This window comes from Narcine bancroftii, chromosome 12, assembly GCF_036971445.1.
Source record: "Narcine bancroftii isolate sNarBan1 chromosome 12, sNarBan1.hap1, whole genome shotgun sequence".
Classification (NCBI taxonomy): domain Eukaryota; kingdom Metazoa; phylum Chordata; class Chondrichthyes; order Torpediniformes; family Narcinidae; genus Narcine; species Narcine bancroftii.
The window spans coordinates 45,098,926-45,115,076 of NC_091480.1; the positions used below are offsets into that span (position 1 = coordinate 45,098,926).

Below are 16,151 nucleotides of genomic sequence, written 5' to 3' on the forward strand. Positions count from 1 at the left end.
TGGAATGATCTGATATTATAAAAGGCACTATATGAAATTAAGGTTGTGTTTCATTTTTGCAGCGGAGATTAAACGTAATGAAATCAGGGCACTCCAACCATGTAGGATATTCCCATAAGAAAAACATTGAACATTTATTGTTTGGAAACGCTTTCACTACCACTCAAAATACACGGGACAGACTTTCACAATTCATGGGATGAGGCAACCTTTCTGCTTTGAGGGAAATTGGAAACCCTGGCTATTTTAATAAAAATATTTGTTTCTCCTTTTTGCTGAAACTAATTTGGAGATTGCCAAATGTCAAATCTATCACAGGGCAGATGAACAAGGCAGAATTCTTGAATAAATATTCAGAAAAAAAATTCTCTGGGAAAATAATCTTTGAGATAGTGAGGGTGCAGTTTGAATAGTGCAACTGAAAATGGTAATGTGTAAAAAATAGTTTTCAGCCCAGTTATCGCTCCATTGCTACTGAGTAACTCAATGTGATATCACTGAAACCTTGTTTCCTAGTATGATACAAAGCAATTTGCTGGTTAGGCTGGGATTCAGCAGTCAAGTAAAAAATGCTTCCAATTGCTATTAAAACATGCATATTAGAATTCTTATGTCCCCAAAATGAATTTTTAGAGCTTTTTCAAAGACCAAGAATGTGGAGCATTTAGTTTAAATTTCCAGGGTTCAATTCAGTTAGTGAGGTGTGACTTGTTCTGGAAGTGGTTGTGATGGCTGAAGGAGTGGAGCAGAGTGGTTACTCAATGCCAAAATGTGACATTTTTGAAATTTGCTCAAAGAATTAAGTAAATACTGTACATTTATAATTTGTGCTTAAAATAACTTTTGTGCCGATTACAACTTTCAGTTCAGTAAAGGTTACATGATTTGCTTCATCATGCATAGAACAAAAGAGTGGTTATGGGGGTTGTAATGGAGAGGCAGCATCCATCACCTGGTGGCCCCACTGCGCTCCTGTTTGGAGGACACATTGCCTGCCAACAAGGTCAAGACTCACCCCAAGCCATCAAGGTGACCCTTGCAATTGGCCCACCTAAAACACCAGGTGCTGTAGTCCAGGCAGCCTGCCTAGACTCAGCCCTGACCTTCACTCAATTGGCCTAGGTGAATCACCTCAGCTGACCCCTGCTGAGTCCTTGCACTTGGCTTTGAACCATTGGCCACAGCAGTCAATGGGGGCCAGACTGCCCCAAGTGATTGGCCCCCCCAGTACTGCCTACAGAACTATAAAGGATCATGTGCCCCTTTGTTCTGCCTCTTTGGATTACTCGTGGCACGTAAGTAGCACCTTTCATACTGGGTTGGGGTGAGTCTTGAGGCCAGGTAGTAAGAGCCGCATCCATACCGGTCAAGGGATGGGGGCATGTAGTATCACCTTGTCACCTTGACCCTGATTGTTGAATGTGTATGTTCATGTAATTTCCTCCAGTCTTTGTCAGTTCCTCCCTCATTATCCAAAGGGTATATTTAGCCCCCAAGTATTGTGTGTGTGTGTGTGTGTGTGTGTGTGTGTGTGTGTGTGTGTGTGTGTGTGTGTGTGTGTGTGTGTGTGTGTGTGTGTGTGTGTGTGTGTGTGTGTGTGTGTGTGTGTGTGGAGGTTTGCCTAACATATCAACCCTGTGGTCTCGCTTACATCCCCAAAATAAACGAATGCCTTGTTCCTCAACTTTGGTCTGGTTCTTAACCTGTGAGACCCACATGAACCCGAACGACAGGGGTGTAGATTAACTGGGTGTAAATTTAAAAGCATGGACTCTTGGGCCGAATGGCCTGTTACTGTGCTGGATGTCTAAATAAAAAAAATTCAATTAAAAATATGCTGATGTGTGTGTGTGTATGTGTGTGTGTGCGTGTGTGTGTGTGTGTGTGTGTGTGTGTGTGTGTGTGTGAGAACTATAACTATAAGAAATAGACTAAAGAACGGGCACATATGGGAACATAGTCTTTTGCAGTTCGGCCATTTCTAAACGTTCACTCTTCAAATGAATGGCTGACTCTTCTTTGATATACTGCTTATACGTTATCATAGTTTTAATGATTTTGTGATGTCAGAAGTCAATATCGGTGCATAAGATAAATCTTAACTGTCCATCAATATGCTGCACATATATTGAGCATTTAATGAAGTGCAGAGAACACCACCATCCCTTTCACAATGATAATATAAACTTCCATGATAGGAAGAAATGTATCAGAGTGACCCTTCCTTCTGACAATTTATCATTTTAACTCTGTTAAAGATTCCTCTTTTTGGTGTTGGGAGCAAGATCAAAAAGTGATTGAACATGCTTGGGAGTATCAAGATATAATGGTCTTCATCCTCAAATAGAACGTTCAGTCTGCATGTTATTATTGAATTCTGTTGCACAGAGAATACTTAATTGTTAGATGTACTCAAATTTATTTATCTGTGGCTTGATGAACTTCTTGTGGTAAAGTGAGTCTGAACATGGGCAGGACAAAGGAGATGACTGTGGACTTCAGGAGGATGAAGTTCAAACATTCCCCATTAGCATCAATGGTTCCATCGTGGAGAGAGCGGAGAGCATAAAGTCCCCTGGTATCCATAGAAAGGACAACCTGTCTTGGACCCACAACCCTCCTCATTAGCCAAGAAGGAGCAGCAGTGCCTACACTTTCTATTAAGATTGAGGAGGGCAAGGCCACTCACCCCCATCTTGACAACTTTTTGCAGGAGCACATTTGACAGTGTCTCAACTGGCTGCATCATTGTGTGGTATGGTATCTGCTAAATGTTGGACCAGAAGTCAATACAGAGAATCATCAGAATGGCCGAGAAGATCACCGGAATCTCCCTTTCCTCTATTGATGACATTTAATGGGAGCTTTACTTGAAGAGGGCTCAAAGAAAGACCCTTTTCACCCATCGCATCATTTCTTTGACCCACTACCATCAAGAAAGAGGTACAATAGAATCAGAATGAGGACTGCCAGGCTGGGAAGTAGCTTCTCCCTGCAGGCTGTGAGATTGATGAACAGTATCCTGTAACGGAATAAAATCATCCCAAAATATTTATATGTATATATTTAAAATTATATCTTTATAATATATGTAATTATTGTGTACTGTGTATGCGTGCACTGTGGTCCGGAGAAATATTGTTTCATTTAGTTGTATATGTACAGTCAAATGAAAATAAGCACATTTGAAGTACTTTCTGATTTCTATATTGTAAGTGTAAACCAATATTTTCATTATGACTTTAAAGCATCCTACATTTTGGCAATTTTTCTCATTTTTTTCATGGGCAGCACAGTTGACGTAGTGGTTAGTGCGACACCTTTATAGAGTCAGCAATTGGGACCGGGATTCAAATCCTGCGCTGTCTGTAAGAGGTATATTGTCCCCATGTCTGTGGGTTTTCTCCAGAGCTATGGTTTTCTACCACCCTTAAAAATGTTCCAGGGGTATAGGTTAATTGGGTGTTAATTGGATGGCACAGACTCGTGGGACAAAATGACCTATAACCATGCTGTATGGCTAAATTTACATTTAAAAATTAAAAGTAAAAAATTTAAATTTAAATTTAATTGCTATTAAAGTTAGAGCAAGCAGAAAGATTGTGCATTCTGATATTCAAGCGGTACTTCAAGACTGCGATTTTCGGTCAACTTAAGTTTCTGAGTCTTGCACTGTACCTCAATTTTATAACGGGGTTGGAGATTATAATGAACACTGCTGAATGACAACTAGATTGAACATTTACCTTTCATTGTTATCTGATAAATTGTAGCTTAAGTTTATGCATTTCATTATACAGTAAAATCCGTATTATCCAGAATTGAAGCAACTAACAGCCTCAAGCAACCAGCAAAAAAGGAATCGTGGAAAATAAATAGGTAAAAAATACGAACTTTAAAATTGGCGCGCCTCGCCATTAATTTGCAAATTTGGAGTCTCAAGTAACTAGGAAATTTTCTTATCCAGCCCTATCAATCCCTGTAGGGGCTGGATATCAGGGAATTTACCATATCTTCAGTTAATTGTCTTCAGATGTTTAGAAATAACTAAGATGTGAAGAAGTGGTTCATATTAATTTCCTAATGTCCATCCATATTGGTTATGATGAATAAGTGGCGTGCTGATTGATAAGTCCTGTCCTGCCATACCATGAAATGTTGTCACTAACCTTTGTGCAATCCAAGTTTCTACCCTGCCAATTTTTATCGCTCAACTAACCTCACCACAATGATCCAATTATTAATATTATTTTATATTTTGTGGGTCTTCACAGTATGCAAAATGGCTTCCAATTTTTGACATGCCCAAATTACCATGGTTGAAAAATAATTAACTGTGTGCTTTATGATTTATTGAAGTCAAGAAAATATATCTTTCTTCTTTATTTCATCAAACAAATGCAGACTCAGTTGAAATATAGTTCAGTGAATGAAATTTGGAGAAAAGAATGCTCTGCCTTGCAGCACCCCATGTGTTCATATTCAAACTCAAGTAGCTTCTGTGCTTCTGTTAAAGTCGTGCTCCTGTCAAGATACAAAAAGTACAACTAAGCCACTCAGTACAATTCAAACAGACTTTATTTGAGTAACGCTAGTGGGAGTGAGCAGTCTGTAGTGTTGGATAGACAAGGTCACCTCACTAAAGGTACTTTCAGGTGGCCAATTGCCCCACTTGTCAAGCCGCATACTTTGGCAATATGCGGCTGTCAGGAGGCCACATGAATGTGCAGGAGGTGCCTACGATGAGAGGGATAATCACTGCAACACAGTGGCCTCCCCAGCCATCTGAATGCAGCCACGTGAAAGCGGCTGTATTCAGGATGACAGTCAGCTGGGGAGCGCCTGACAGCTCCTCTCCCAGCTGCCCCTTCCCCTGGTGCAGGACGTCAGGACAGGGGCAGCTGGTGTGGGCTGTCAGCCGCAGGGACTGCAGGGCTGGAGCGATCAATGGAGGAGTACGGGGCTGGGGCGGCCGGTGGGTGAGTACGGGGTTGGGGTGGCCAGCGGTTGAGTACAGGGCTGGAGCGACTGGCGGATGAGTATGGGGCTGGGGCAGCCGGCGGGAGAGTACGGGGCTGGGGTGGCCAGCAGTTGAGTACAGGGCTGGAGCGACTGCCAGATGAGTATGGGGCTGGGGCAGCCGGCGGGAGAGCATGAGGCTGGAGTGACCAGCGGGTGAGTATGGGGCTCAAGGGATCAGTGGGAGAGTACAGGGTTAGGGCGGCCAGCGGGTGAGAACGGGGCTGAAGTGGCCGGCAGATGAGTACTGGGCTGGGATGGCTGGTGGGGGAGAAGAGGGCTGGAGTGGCCGGTGGGGGAGAAGGGGGCTGGAGTGGCTGGCAGGTGAGTATGGGGCTAGGGTGGCCGGTGGGTGAGTACAGGGGTGGGGTGGCTGGCAGGGGAGAAGGGGGCTGGAGTGGCCGGCGGGTGAGTACAGGGCTGGAGCAACCGACGAGAGAGTATGGGACTGGGGCGGCCAGCCCCTTTCTCCCCCGCCGGTCACCCTAGCCCTGTATTCACTCGCTGGCCGCTCCTGCCCCCTTCTCCCCCGTCGGCCGCCCCAGCCCCATACTCCCCCACCAGGGCAGAGCGGGGCAGAGTGATCAGTGTGGGGGAATCCCATGTGGGATGTCCCTGTGCTGATAGCCTATGCTGGCTGTCCCAGATCTGACAGTCAGCCATCCCAAATCTGACAGCCCGAAGCTCAGATGCGCATCTGGTGCAGATGACCCTTCGCTTTTAGCGTTGCCACCTGAACGACAATTCAAAGGGCCGCTTCCTCTACTTCAGGCGCAATCTTACCAGAGAATCCACCTGAAGAAGCCTTAAGACTGTTCGTTCTTATTGAAAGAACTCAGTCAAGGGGTACAATATTTAAAGCCCATTCTCACATACAGATTAGAGAGTTATCTCTTTGAAAGTATTGTTACAAGTTAAGGCATTGCACATATCTGAAGACAGAAAATGGTTGACATCAATTGCCTTTTTACATGTACATGTTATGATTAAAAGATATGAATTTGTGGTGGAGTCAGTCAGCAAGGCATTTAGCAGCTTTGTGTTAAAGGTAATATAGTCTAGAGCCTGGGTAGGTGGGGGTGCTGTGATTACCTTTATAGGGCAGAAGAGATAATTGATTCTTATTTCCTGTCTAAAATGTTTCTTCAACCGGCCAATCAGGTGTTAGTGTAGCTTCTGTACATGAGTCACCGGGGGAAATCATATCTCCCAATTAACAGGACCACATCAAGTTGGTAGTCAGCTGTGGATATGTCCTATGTCAAAACCATTGTATACAGTGAAGCTTTTCATCAATTTTCTCCCAGCTTTGGTATGGTTATGTACCTGTGGGTACATGTCCTGTTATCCTGCTGTCCTCTTTACTTTCACTTGTCTGTGATCTGTTTAGTCTTAAAAATCCATTCTCACTCCATTAACCAGTCACGCAAAACTCCTCTCCTGTTGCTGTTTACCATGCTAGTTGCACTCTGACTGCAATACCTGCCACATCTTATCTTGTCCATTTTGAGCGCTAACTGCTCTGCCTCTTCTACTTGCGTTAACCCTCCAATTCTTATTCCTTTCCTCATCCCACTTTTTGTGAGCCTCCTCCTTCCATTGTCTCATTCTATTTTTCATTTCTTAGACACGTCTTTTTGCCACTGTAGTTGTTCAGGTTTGGCAATTGTACTCCACATCCCTCCTGCTGGCCCTGTTTCATTTCCTAGTAACTTAGTTAATGCCACTGACAGGATATGGTATTGTTTACCATGGTTAGGATTGATGTGACACATTGTTTGCCCTGGGTACCCATCCCAGTTTTTACCTCCAATCTTCCCCATTTTCCAGCCTTAGTTCCGAGTTATCCCGGAAGGTATACTGTACTGACTAAATTGTCTGTGAACTGACCCTTTCACTTATCAGGAAAAATTTAGCCCAAGTTACTGAAGTATCCTGATTCCGAGTAGTCAAGTATTGTAAATGAATTGAATTGCTTCCAAATAGGTTAAATAGACCAGGTTGGTTACGTAACCAACTGCCCAAAACGATACTCAAGTGTCAGAATGTAATCTTCCACTCCCAGCCTCTGAGAGATTTGTGTGGGCCAAGCCTTCCCCAGTGATATTTCATTGTAAGATATCTTTTTTTTAAACTGACATTTGCAGTTGGCAGGACAGGATAATAGACTATCCGTGTCGCCAACCCTGTAGTCAGTTGTCAGGTATTGTAATTTAGGAACCTCTTATGTTCAACTAGTTCAAATAGGTTAAATAGACCAGGTTGATACTACAACCAATTGCTCAAAAACGATACCCGAGTGTGGGTGATAGCCTTGCACATATACTCGCAACCGGCAGAACAGTTTGCTCACAAATCACAATCACAGTTCTTCTGTGTGGTTCTTTTTCTCTCAGCAGGGAACCAGATCGACCTTGTATGAGGGACCACAATGTTACCCTGGGTCAGTGAAGGAGGTCGGGCTCAAAGGTCCTGAAGGTGCACTTTACTCCGTCTGCTGCTCCAGTGTCCTTGCAACATACGTGGTGATCTTCCCTGCAAAAGATTGCAGACTATGCCAAAGTTAAAGTCACGCTCCTGTCAAGATACAAAGAGTACAACCAAGCCACTTAGTACATTTCAAACAGACTTTATTTGAGTAATGCGAGTGAGAGTGAGCAGTCTGTAGTGTTGGGTAGACAAGGTCTCCTCACTAAGACCATTTGGTTCTCATTTAAAGAATCCAGTCAAGGGGTACAATATTTAAAGCCTATTCTCACCTGCATATTAGTTATCTCTTTGAAAGTATTATTACAAGTCAAGGCATTGCACATATCTTCTGAAGACAGGAAAATGGTTGACATCAATTGGCTTTTTACATGTACATGTTATAATTAAAAGATATGAATTTGTAGCATATACAATGGATACAGTCTGGAAGCTGCTAGCAATAGACAGAGCTCTTCCTTAGTCTCAGTAACACCTGCAAATGCCAGTCTGTTTGACAAGTAGTGGAGTCAGTTAGCAAGGCGTTTTTGTGTTGTAGTCTAGAGCGGGGGTGGGTGGGGGGGGGGGGGGGATGCTGTGATTACCTTAAAACGTTTTTAGGGAAGAAGAGATCATTGATTCTAATTTCCTGTCCGGAATGTCCCTTGGTTTAATATTTGTCATTTCCTTCCAGCCTGGTCTCTGGAAGCCCATGACTTTATTTCTGTAACAGAGGAAAATCCGTGCTGGTTTTCCCATAATTGATATTTCCAGTTAGGCTATAAACATAACCTTCTTCACTTCATCTCTTGAAATTCAATTCCGGATTTAATTCTTTGAACTTCATATTAATTAGATCAGTTTTGTGGACCTGAGCTAGTAGCAATGGAGAGTGCTTCTGCTACCACTGCATGTGAAATTAGCCCATGTTTTCTGATTGCCATGAATGCAGAAAACCAAGCAAACTACCATTTGCTACCCCTGCATATACCCCTGCACATATGGTGTCATTCTAAATTATTAGCATTGCAGTGCAAAATTTACTGATTTATGATTGACGACGAAAATTATACAAGAGGGGTATAATTTGCAATTTTGATGAAAGCTCAAAGGCAAAGCACAAGATATCATTTACAAGATTAAAACATAGATCCATAGGAGAAATGAGCACAGGTTATATCTAGACTTTTGGAGAGGTTGAGGAATTGAATGCAATTTTCATTTCTTTGATTTCAACAATCTATTACTTCTGCTTTCCTGCCAGTATTACTTATCCACCTTTCATGTTCTATCTCCTTCATTTCTCAAATGTATTTTTTCCAATTATTTGAACTGTTTTGCACTGCTTTTTGTTGCTTTTAAATATCTGACTGTAATTTGCTTACACTCCCATCTTTGCAGTGACCAGTATTATACAGATGGGTTAAATGAATGTTGCATCAACAAGATTTATTTTGATTACCTTTGCTACCCATCTTAGCACTTTGCTTCCCAGTGTCAGTACTACAGAAAAAAGAGAATAGATTCTTGTTGTGGTCTGTTTCCTGATGCTCAATATGACTACGGTGTAATCATTAATTCCAACAAAACATTGAATAGTATTCCAATCAATCGAACAGTAAATCTGAAATATGTAATCTGAAATATGAAATTATATCTGAAATATGAAATCTGAAATCTGAAATATCCTTCCCTCCTTCTGCTCTTCGATTCACTTCCACTTGATGGCAGCTGTGGACATTGACATTTGGCCGATGTTAAGGAACTGATTATTCCAGGAAAATTAACTTTAAACATGTGAAATGAAGGATGGAATTGACAATAGGTTAGATAATGTTGAATGATTAAAAATAATTGACACAAGTTGCAATAGGGGCCAAGTGGCCGTAGTTTGAATGATAACTTGCTTCTTAAAACCAGCATATAGAACTATCAATCAAGTACAAGAAAAGCTTAAATTTCTCGACAGGCCTGTTATTCTCTATAGCAAGTGGATGTAATTATAACTTTATCATACAATTATCATTGAAGACTAAATCAGATTTTATGGGCATTTTTAATGTCTTCATATTCAGTTTGAACAGGAGCATTTAATTTATAGAATGTTTAAAAATGTTATAAATTGACATTTTCTCTTACTTCTGTTTAGCTCCATGTATTTCTAGCAGTTAAAGCTCAATCCATTATTATTACTGAAAACCTAGAGATATCTTTTCCTAAGTATCAGATTTAAATTATCTAGTACAGGGCACTAGAAAACGGGGAGACTACCTTCCCCCACACTCCTACCACCCTCCCCCACCCCCCCCCGATTTGTGAAGGAGAAGCAGAGGAGATGAGCCATGAGATAGTGACCATGGCAGCGTATCAGAGAGGGGTCCTGCGGCTGAAGGAACCACACAGGTGGTGACTCGAGGCGAGGAAACTGCAGAGGCTGTGGGCACCTGGATGCTGTGGTCTAGAGACTCCCACTAGGCTGTGGACTACTGGAGATTGGCACGAAACTGAAAGGGTACCTGGCTCTGAAAGGGTACCAGGTATTGGGTTAGGGTGCCGAGGGTGCTGAAGGGTTCCTGACCGTGTCTGAGGTTGGGATCTGGAGCTCGGGTTGCCAGTGGTTTGGACTGGACTCTGTGTGGCTGTGGATGCTGCAGGAGCTGGAGGTGAATCCACAAGACACTCGGTGACTCTGGGGGGGACTCTCTTTTGCTTCTCTTTCTCTGACTGTAAGAGGCGCTTCAGGCAATTTCTGCTGATGGCGAATCTGTCTGGCTTATGGCAGACAAAAGCAATTCTGTGTAAGATGACACTGTTTTTATTACATGACAATAAATTGAACCTTGAATCTTGAGATTTGAACTCTGCTGCATGGCAGATATGAATGCTGGTGTTAACTTGTTATACTCGGTACACTTATCTGCCACAGTTTTGATTGCAAATTGCAAAGTTCAGCATGAAAGTATTAAAAAGATGGTGGTGCTACCAAAGCTGCTCTAACGGCAATGCTGCCACTGGTGTGGACCTGGGAGAGTGGAGACACATCACTGCTCCAAAGGGTTCAACAATCTGGTCCTATTGCCTGGTCTCCTGACAGGCTTTAAGCAGCCTGTGAGAGGAGCCAAAGGTGTTTTTAAACAAAATCCTGCAACCACGGGTCCGTACAGTGGCGACGCACATCCTCATGGTGAACCGGCCCCGCTTTTATCGCCACGTGGTGGGGCAGGAATGGGGAAATTACATGGTCAGAGGTTTCTCTCTGACTCCAGCATTCCTTCCAGCGCGTGCCCTGGGCAACGATTATGTCGTCACATTGCACCAGGTGACTGAGCTCATGCTGCCCTTAAAGGTGCGTGCTGAATTTGAATAAAAACAGTCGTTAACGACACTCGGTGTGGTAGCAGTGATTTCCTTCAGCTCCTGCAATCACCACAGAGGTGACCCTGATGGGCCCAGATGTCTATCTGGACCCAGTAAATGATGGACGCAGCCGAGGTGAATGCTGTAGCCCTCAAACTTCCCCCCTTCTGGCCCCATCGCCCACGGATGTGGTTCGGGCAGGCGGAGGCACAATTCCACCTCTGCAACATCTCAGCCAATGGCACAACATTTTACCATGTCGTGGGCGCGCCAGGACATGGCGGCAAGTGTGGACCACATCATTCGCTGGCCACCAGCAGTGGGCAAGTATACCGCCCTCAAAAATCTACTCCTGGGGAAGTTTGGCCTCATTCCCCAGCAGCGTGCTTCCAGGCTCTTACACCTGGATGGGTTGGGACATCGCAGCCCCTCAGCCCTCGTGGACGAAATGCTGGCACTGGTGGAGGATCATGAACCGTGTTTCCTCTTCCGCCAGATATTCCTTGAACAGATGCCAAAAGATATCCGGCTCCATCTGTCTGAAGAGGACTTTTCCTGCCCCTGCAAGGTCGCAGCCTGGGCAGATGCCCTCTTGCCTACAAAACAGGAGAACGAGGCAGCCCTCAGCCAAGTCTCCAAGCCGGGGCCCCGCCATCCACAGGATACCCCCAAGCACAAGCCGGAGGAAACCCAGTCATCATGGTGCTTTTATCACCAGCACTGGGGAGTGAAATCCCACAAGTGCTGTCAGCCTTGCGACTTCCAGCCAGCCCTGTGACTTCCAGGGGAATGGCCAGGCCAACTGCCGTTGATGGCTGCCATGGTTGGCCACGTGGACAGCATCCTTTACATCACTGACAAGTCCAGGGGCCTCCGGTTCCTGGTGGACACAGGGTGCCCTCCCCCCTATAATGCTGGAAACTCAAACCCGGATCCACGGTCTAACCCTGCAGGCTGCCAATGGTTCCGCAATCAAGACCTATGGCACCTGTAAGGCACAGATACAGATTGCGGATGAAAAGTTCACTTGGAGGTTCGTCCTGGCCTTGGTGAGCACCGTGCTGTTAGGGGCTGACTTTCTAAGGGCTCATGGTCTGCTGGTGGATGTGAGGGGCAGGAGGCTGCTCAACGCCCTCACCTTTTGCTCAGTGCACCTGGGCACGGTGAGTGACGACAGGCCCAAAATCGCCATGTAGCCACTACCACAGACGAGTTCGCCGAGATCCTCAGTGAGTTCCCTGCCATCCTGGAACCATGGTTCAACATCGCCTCCCCCCACCATGGAGTTTTCCATCATATCTCCACATCCCCACTGCACACCAGAGCTAGATGACTGCCACCGGAGAAGCTAAAACAGGCAAAGGAGGAATTCTCCAGTCTCCAGGAGTTGGGCATCATTCGGAAGTTGGACAGCACTTGGGCGGCGCTACTGCACATGGTCTTGAAGTCATTAGTGGGTTGGAGGTCCTGTGGAAACTACAGACGGATAAATGACACCATGACTCCAGACAGGTCCCCCATATCCAGGACTTCACGGCCAACATCCACAGTGCAAGGTTCTTTTCAAAAGTTGATCTGGTGCATGGATACCATCAGATCGCGATCCACCCTGATGATGTTGGAAAGATCACCATTATCACCCCTTTCAGCTTGTTCGAATTCCTCCGGATGCCGTTCGGGTTGAAAAATGCAGCCCAGACGTTCCAGCACCTCATGGACGCAGTAGGTAGGGATTTGGACTTTGTTTTTATCTACCTAGATGATATCCTGGTAGTCAGCAGCAGCTGCGAAGAGCACAAGTTCCTGTGGCACACCATCTCAGCGTCTGGGGCAGCTCCGGCACTGGAGAAAATGGTAGCTGTCCAGTGTTTTCCCAAATCCTCCTCCCTCAAGGGCCTGCAGGAATTTGTGGGAATGGTAAATTTTTATCATAGAATCATCCCCAACGCTGCCCGCATCATGCGCCCTCTTTTCGTGCTGATCGCGATGAAAGAGAAGACCTTGGCCTGGTCGGAGGAGGTGGACGAGGCCTTTGCTGCAATGAAACAGGCCCTCACCGAGGTGACTTTGTTGGTGCACTCATGCCTGGAAGCACACACGTTCCACTTGGTTGACACTTCCGCCATGGTGGTCAGAGGAGTACTGGAAAAGTGGCTGGATGGGCAGTAGCGCCCGCTGGCCTTTTTCAGTAAGCAGTTGCGGCCGCCGGAGCTTAAATACAGTGCATTTGACTGGAAGCTCCTGGCGCTGTACCTGGCCATCTGGCACTTCCGATACTTCTTGGAGAGCAGAACTTTCACCGTTTTTACTGATCACAAGCCCCTCACCCAAGCACTGGCTATGGCCAAGGACCTGTGGTCGGGCCAGGCAACAGCGCCACCTGTCCTACGTGTCAAAATTCATGAAAGACATCCGGCACTGGGTGGGCAAGGACAATGTGGTCGCGGATGCACTCTCCTGCCTGGCCATCAGCACGCTAGCTCTCGGCCTCGACTACGTACAACTAGCGCAGGCCCAGCAGCATGATGCCGAAACTCAAGCTCTCTGGACCTCCATCTCAGGTCTCCAGCTCAAGGATATCCAATTTCCTGACTCCATCCAGCCACTGCTCTGTGACTCCTCCACCGGCTCACTGCACCCAGTAGTCCCACAGAAGTGGAGGGCTAGGATCATCAGCTCTATCCACGATCTCGCCCACCCCTCAGTAAAGACTACCGTGCGTATGGTGGCGCAGCAATTTGTCCGGCATGGGCTCAAGAAGGAGGTGGTAGCGCTAACCCACAACTGCGTCAGGTGCTAGAAGTCTAAAGTCCACAGGCACACGCAGGCCCCTGTTCAACATTCTGACTTGGCATCGCGGAGGTTCCAGCATATCCACGTGAATGTCGTGGGCCCCTTGCCGGTGTCCAGGGAGCTGCAGTACCTGTTTACCATAATGGACAGAGCAACCAGCTGGCTGGAAGCCATCCCGGTCTGTGAAGCGTCAGCGGAGACCTGTGCTAGAGCCCTGGTCTGCCAGTGGATCGCTCGTTTCAGTGTGCTGGCGCACATCATGAGCGACAGAGGCGCCCTATTTACAGCCGCACTATGGTCGCAGCTAGCAAGGCTTTTAGGGGTGACACTGCACCACACCACAGTCTAACAGGATAGTAGAGAGGTTCCACCAGCACCTTAAGACCTCTCTGATGGCAAGACTTTCTGGCTCCAACTGGGTGGATGAGTTGCCCTGGGTTCTCCTTGGGATTAGGACAGTGCCCAAGGAGGACCTGCAAGCCTCATCAGCAGAAATGGTTTACGGCATGCCACTCTCCCTGCCGGGCGAATTCTTTAGCCCGGTGGCCGAGACGACACACAACGAAGGTGAGAGGCTCGCAGACCTCCGTAAATGACTGGGCAACCTAACCCTGCCATCCCCATCACACCATAGCACCCAATCATCCCATTGACCGAAAGATCTGGATGTGGCGCAATTTGTGTTCATCTGGAGAGGACCACAGAGCCCATATGAAGGGCTGTACAAGTTTCTCCAGCGGTTGGGTGGGACTTTTACTTTAGATGTGGGGGCCAGAAAAGAACTGTTTACTGTTTAAAAGCTGCTCATTTAGACTTATCACAGCCAGTGCAGACAGCTGCGCCCAAGCGCCGGGGCCGGCCACCAAAGTGACAGGATGCGTTGCCAGTCTTGGGGGGGGGGGGGTTGTGTGGCGGCGCACATCCTCTTGGTAAACTGGCCCCACTTGTATTGCCATGTGGTGGGGCAGCCATGGGGAAATAGCATCGTCAGAGGTTTCTCTCTGACTCCAGCATCCCTTACAGCGCGTGCCCTGGGCAGCGATTATGATGTCACAATATACCAGGTGACTGAGCTCATGCTGCCCTTAAGGGGGCGCACTGAATATGAACAAAAACAGTCATTTAACGACCTTCGGTGTGGCCGCAATGATTTCCTTCAGCTCCTGCAATCGCCACAGTACCTAAGATGGCAGTGCCTGGGCTCGGCAGTGGCTATGAGGTATTGCAGACTACAGGGAGCAGTGGACCAGTGTAGGGCACCAGAAATGGGGAGAACACCTACCTACCCCACTTCGTTGAGAAGGAGAAGTACGGACAATTCTACAGGGACAGTGACCACGAGGGGGAGCCAGCAAGGGGCAAAGAGACTGAGGGACACACACTAACTCTTGGCATCTTGCAGTTGGGGAACCAACATAGGCTGCATGCTGCTGGAGACTGGCTCATGCGACCCAGATATCAGAACTAGGATTCAAGAGGGTGCTGAAGGAAAGAAGGACTTCCCGAACAGCCTTGTGTGCTGAAGGATTCCTGATCATGTTGCTGATTTGGATCTGGAGCTCAGATTGCTGATGTGTGTGGCTGCATAGGCTGGAGGCAAATCTACAGACACTCCATGTCTCTGAAGAGACTCTTTATTGCTTCTCTTTCTCTCTTTGGGGCACTGGGTGACACTAATGGCAACTCGTTGTCTGCCTTACAGCAGACAGAAGGCAATTTCATATAATATTAGATGTTCTGTGCTAAAACATGACAAGGAAGAAATCTTGAATCTTGAAAATCCTGAAGGTAAATTATCTGTATGCTTGATGTTTAAAAGAATGGAACAAAAGTAAGAAAATAAGGGCAGATTTTACCAAGATCCAGGGGATAATTTTTAACTTTAGTCTGAGATGGATAAAGTCCATAATCCCATAGGAGTTCTTAATTATCCTATCAACCTGTGCAGCGACCTTGAGGGTTTGAACCCCAAGATCCCTCTGTTCATTCACACTCCTAAGTAACCATTAACCCTGTATTCAGAGATAATTGCATCATGGTCCTTTCTGTCATTTAAGAGAAGGTTGGATGTGAGGGGGTCGGAGGGTTATTGGCGGTGTGCGGAGGTTTGAGTAAGTGGAGTTGTTCTAGTGAACCGGTGCGGACTCGAAAGGCCGACATGGCCTGTTTCTGCTCCGTAAATGGTTATATGGAAGGCATGAACTTGTGTGGTACACCACTGGCCTATTGCAGGGGGCAACCTCTGTACCTGCAGAAGAGCATGGGGACAAGACAACTGTCAATCAGCTGTCCTGAATGGACCAAGCCCCACCCGTTCGGGTGTCAATCACCCTCCGGAATATAAGCCTGAGCCGGCCCTTCGAAGACACTCTTAGAGTTTACAGCAGCTCTCCTCACAACTGGCTTTGTGGAAGTTTATGTCAAATAAAGCCTGTTGTACAGACTTTAAGTTTTGTGTGTTTCCGATAGCACACCACAGAACTAATTCCATGTTCACACATCATTTAATTTCAACC

The 16,151-nt window shown here is 46.2% G+C and overlaps 1 long non-coding RNA gene across 3 annotated transcripts in view; it reads right to left on the reverse strand.

The window, feature by feature from the left end:
• Positions 1–4,394: 4,394 nt before the first annotated feature.
• LOC138747382 (uncharacterized) overlaps positions 4,395–16,151 on the reverse strand; it is a 214,096-nt gene continuing 202,339 nt past the window's right edge. For 2 of the 3 annotated variants that reach the window (XR_011347463.1, XR_011347461.1), the window contains 2 exons: positions 7,373–7,596; positions 4,395–4,524 (listed from right to left, as the gene is read on the reverse strand). This is a non-coding gene — a long non-coding RNA (uncharacterized lncRNA). The remainder of the gene's footprint in view (positions 4,525–7,372; positions 7,597–16,151) is intronic. The other variant, XR_011347462.1, reaches the window with a different exon arrangement.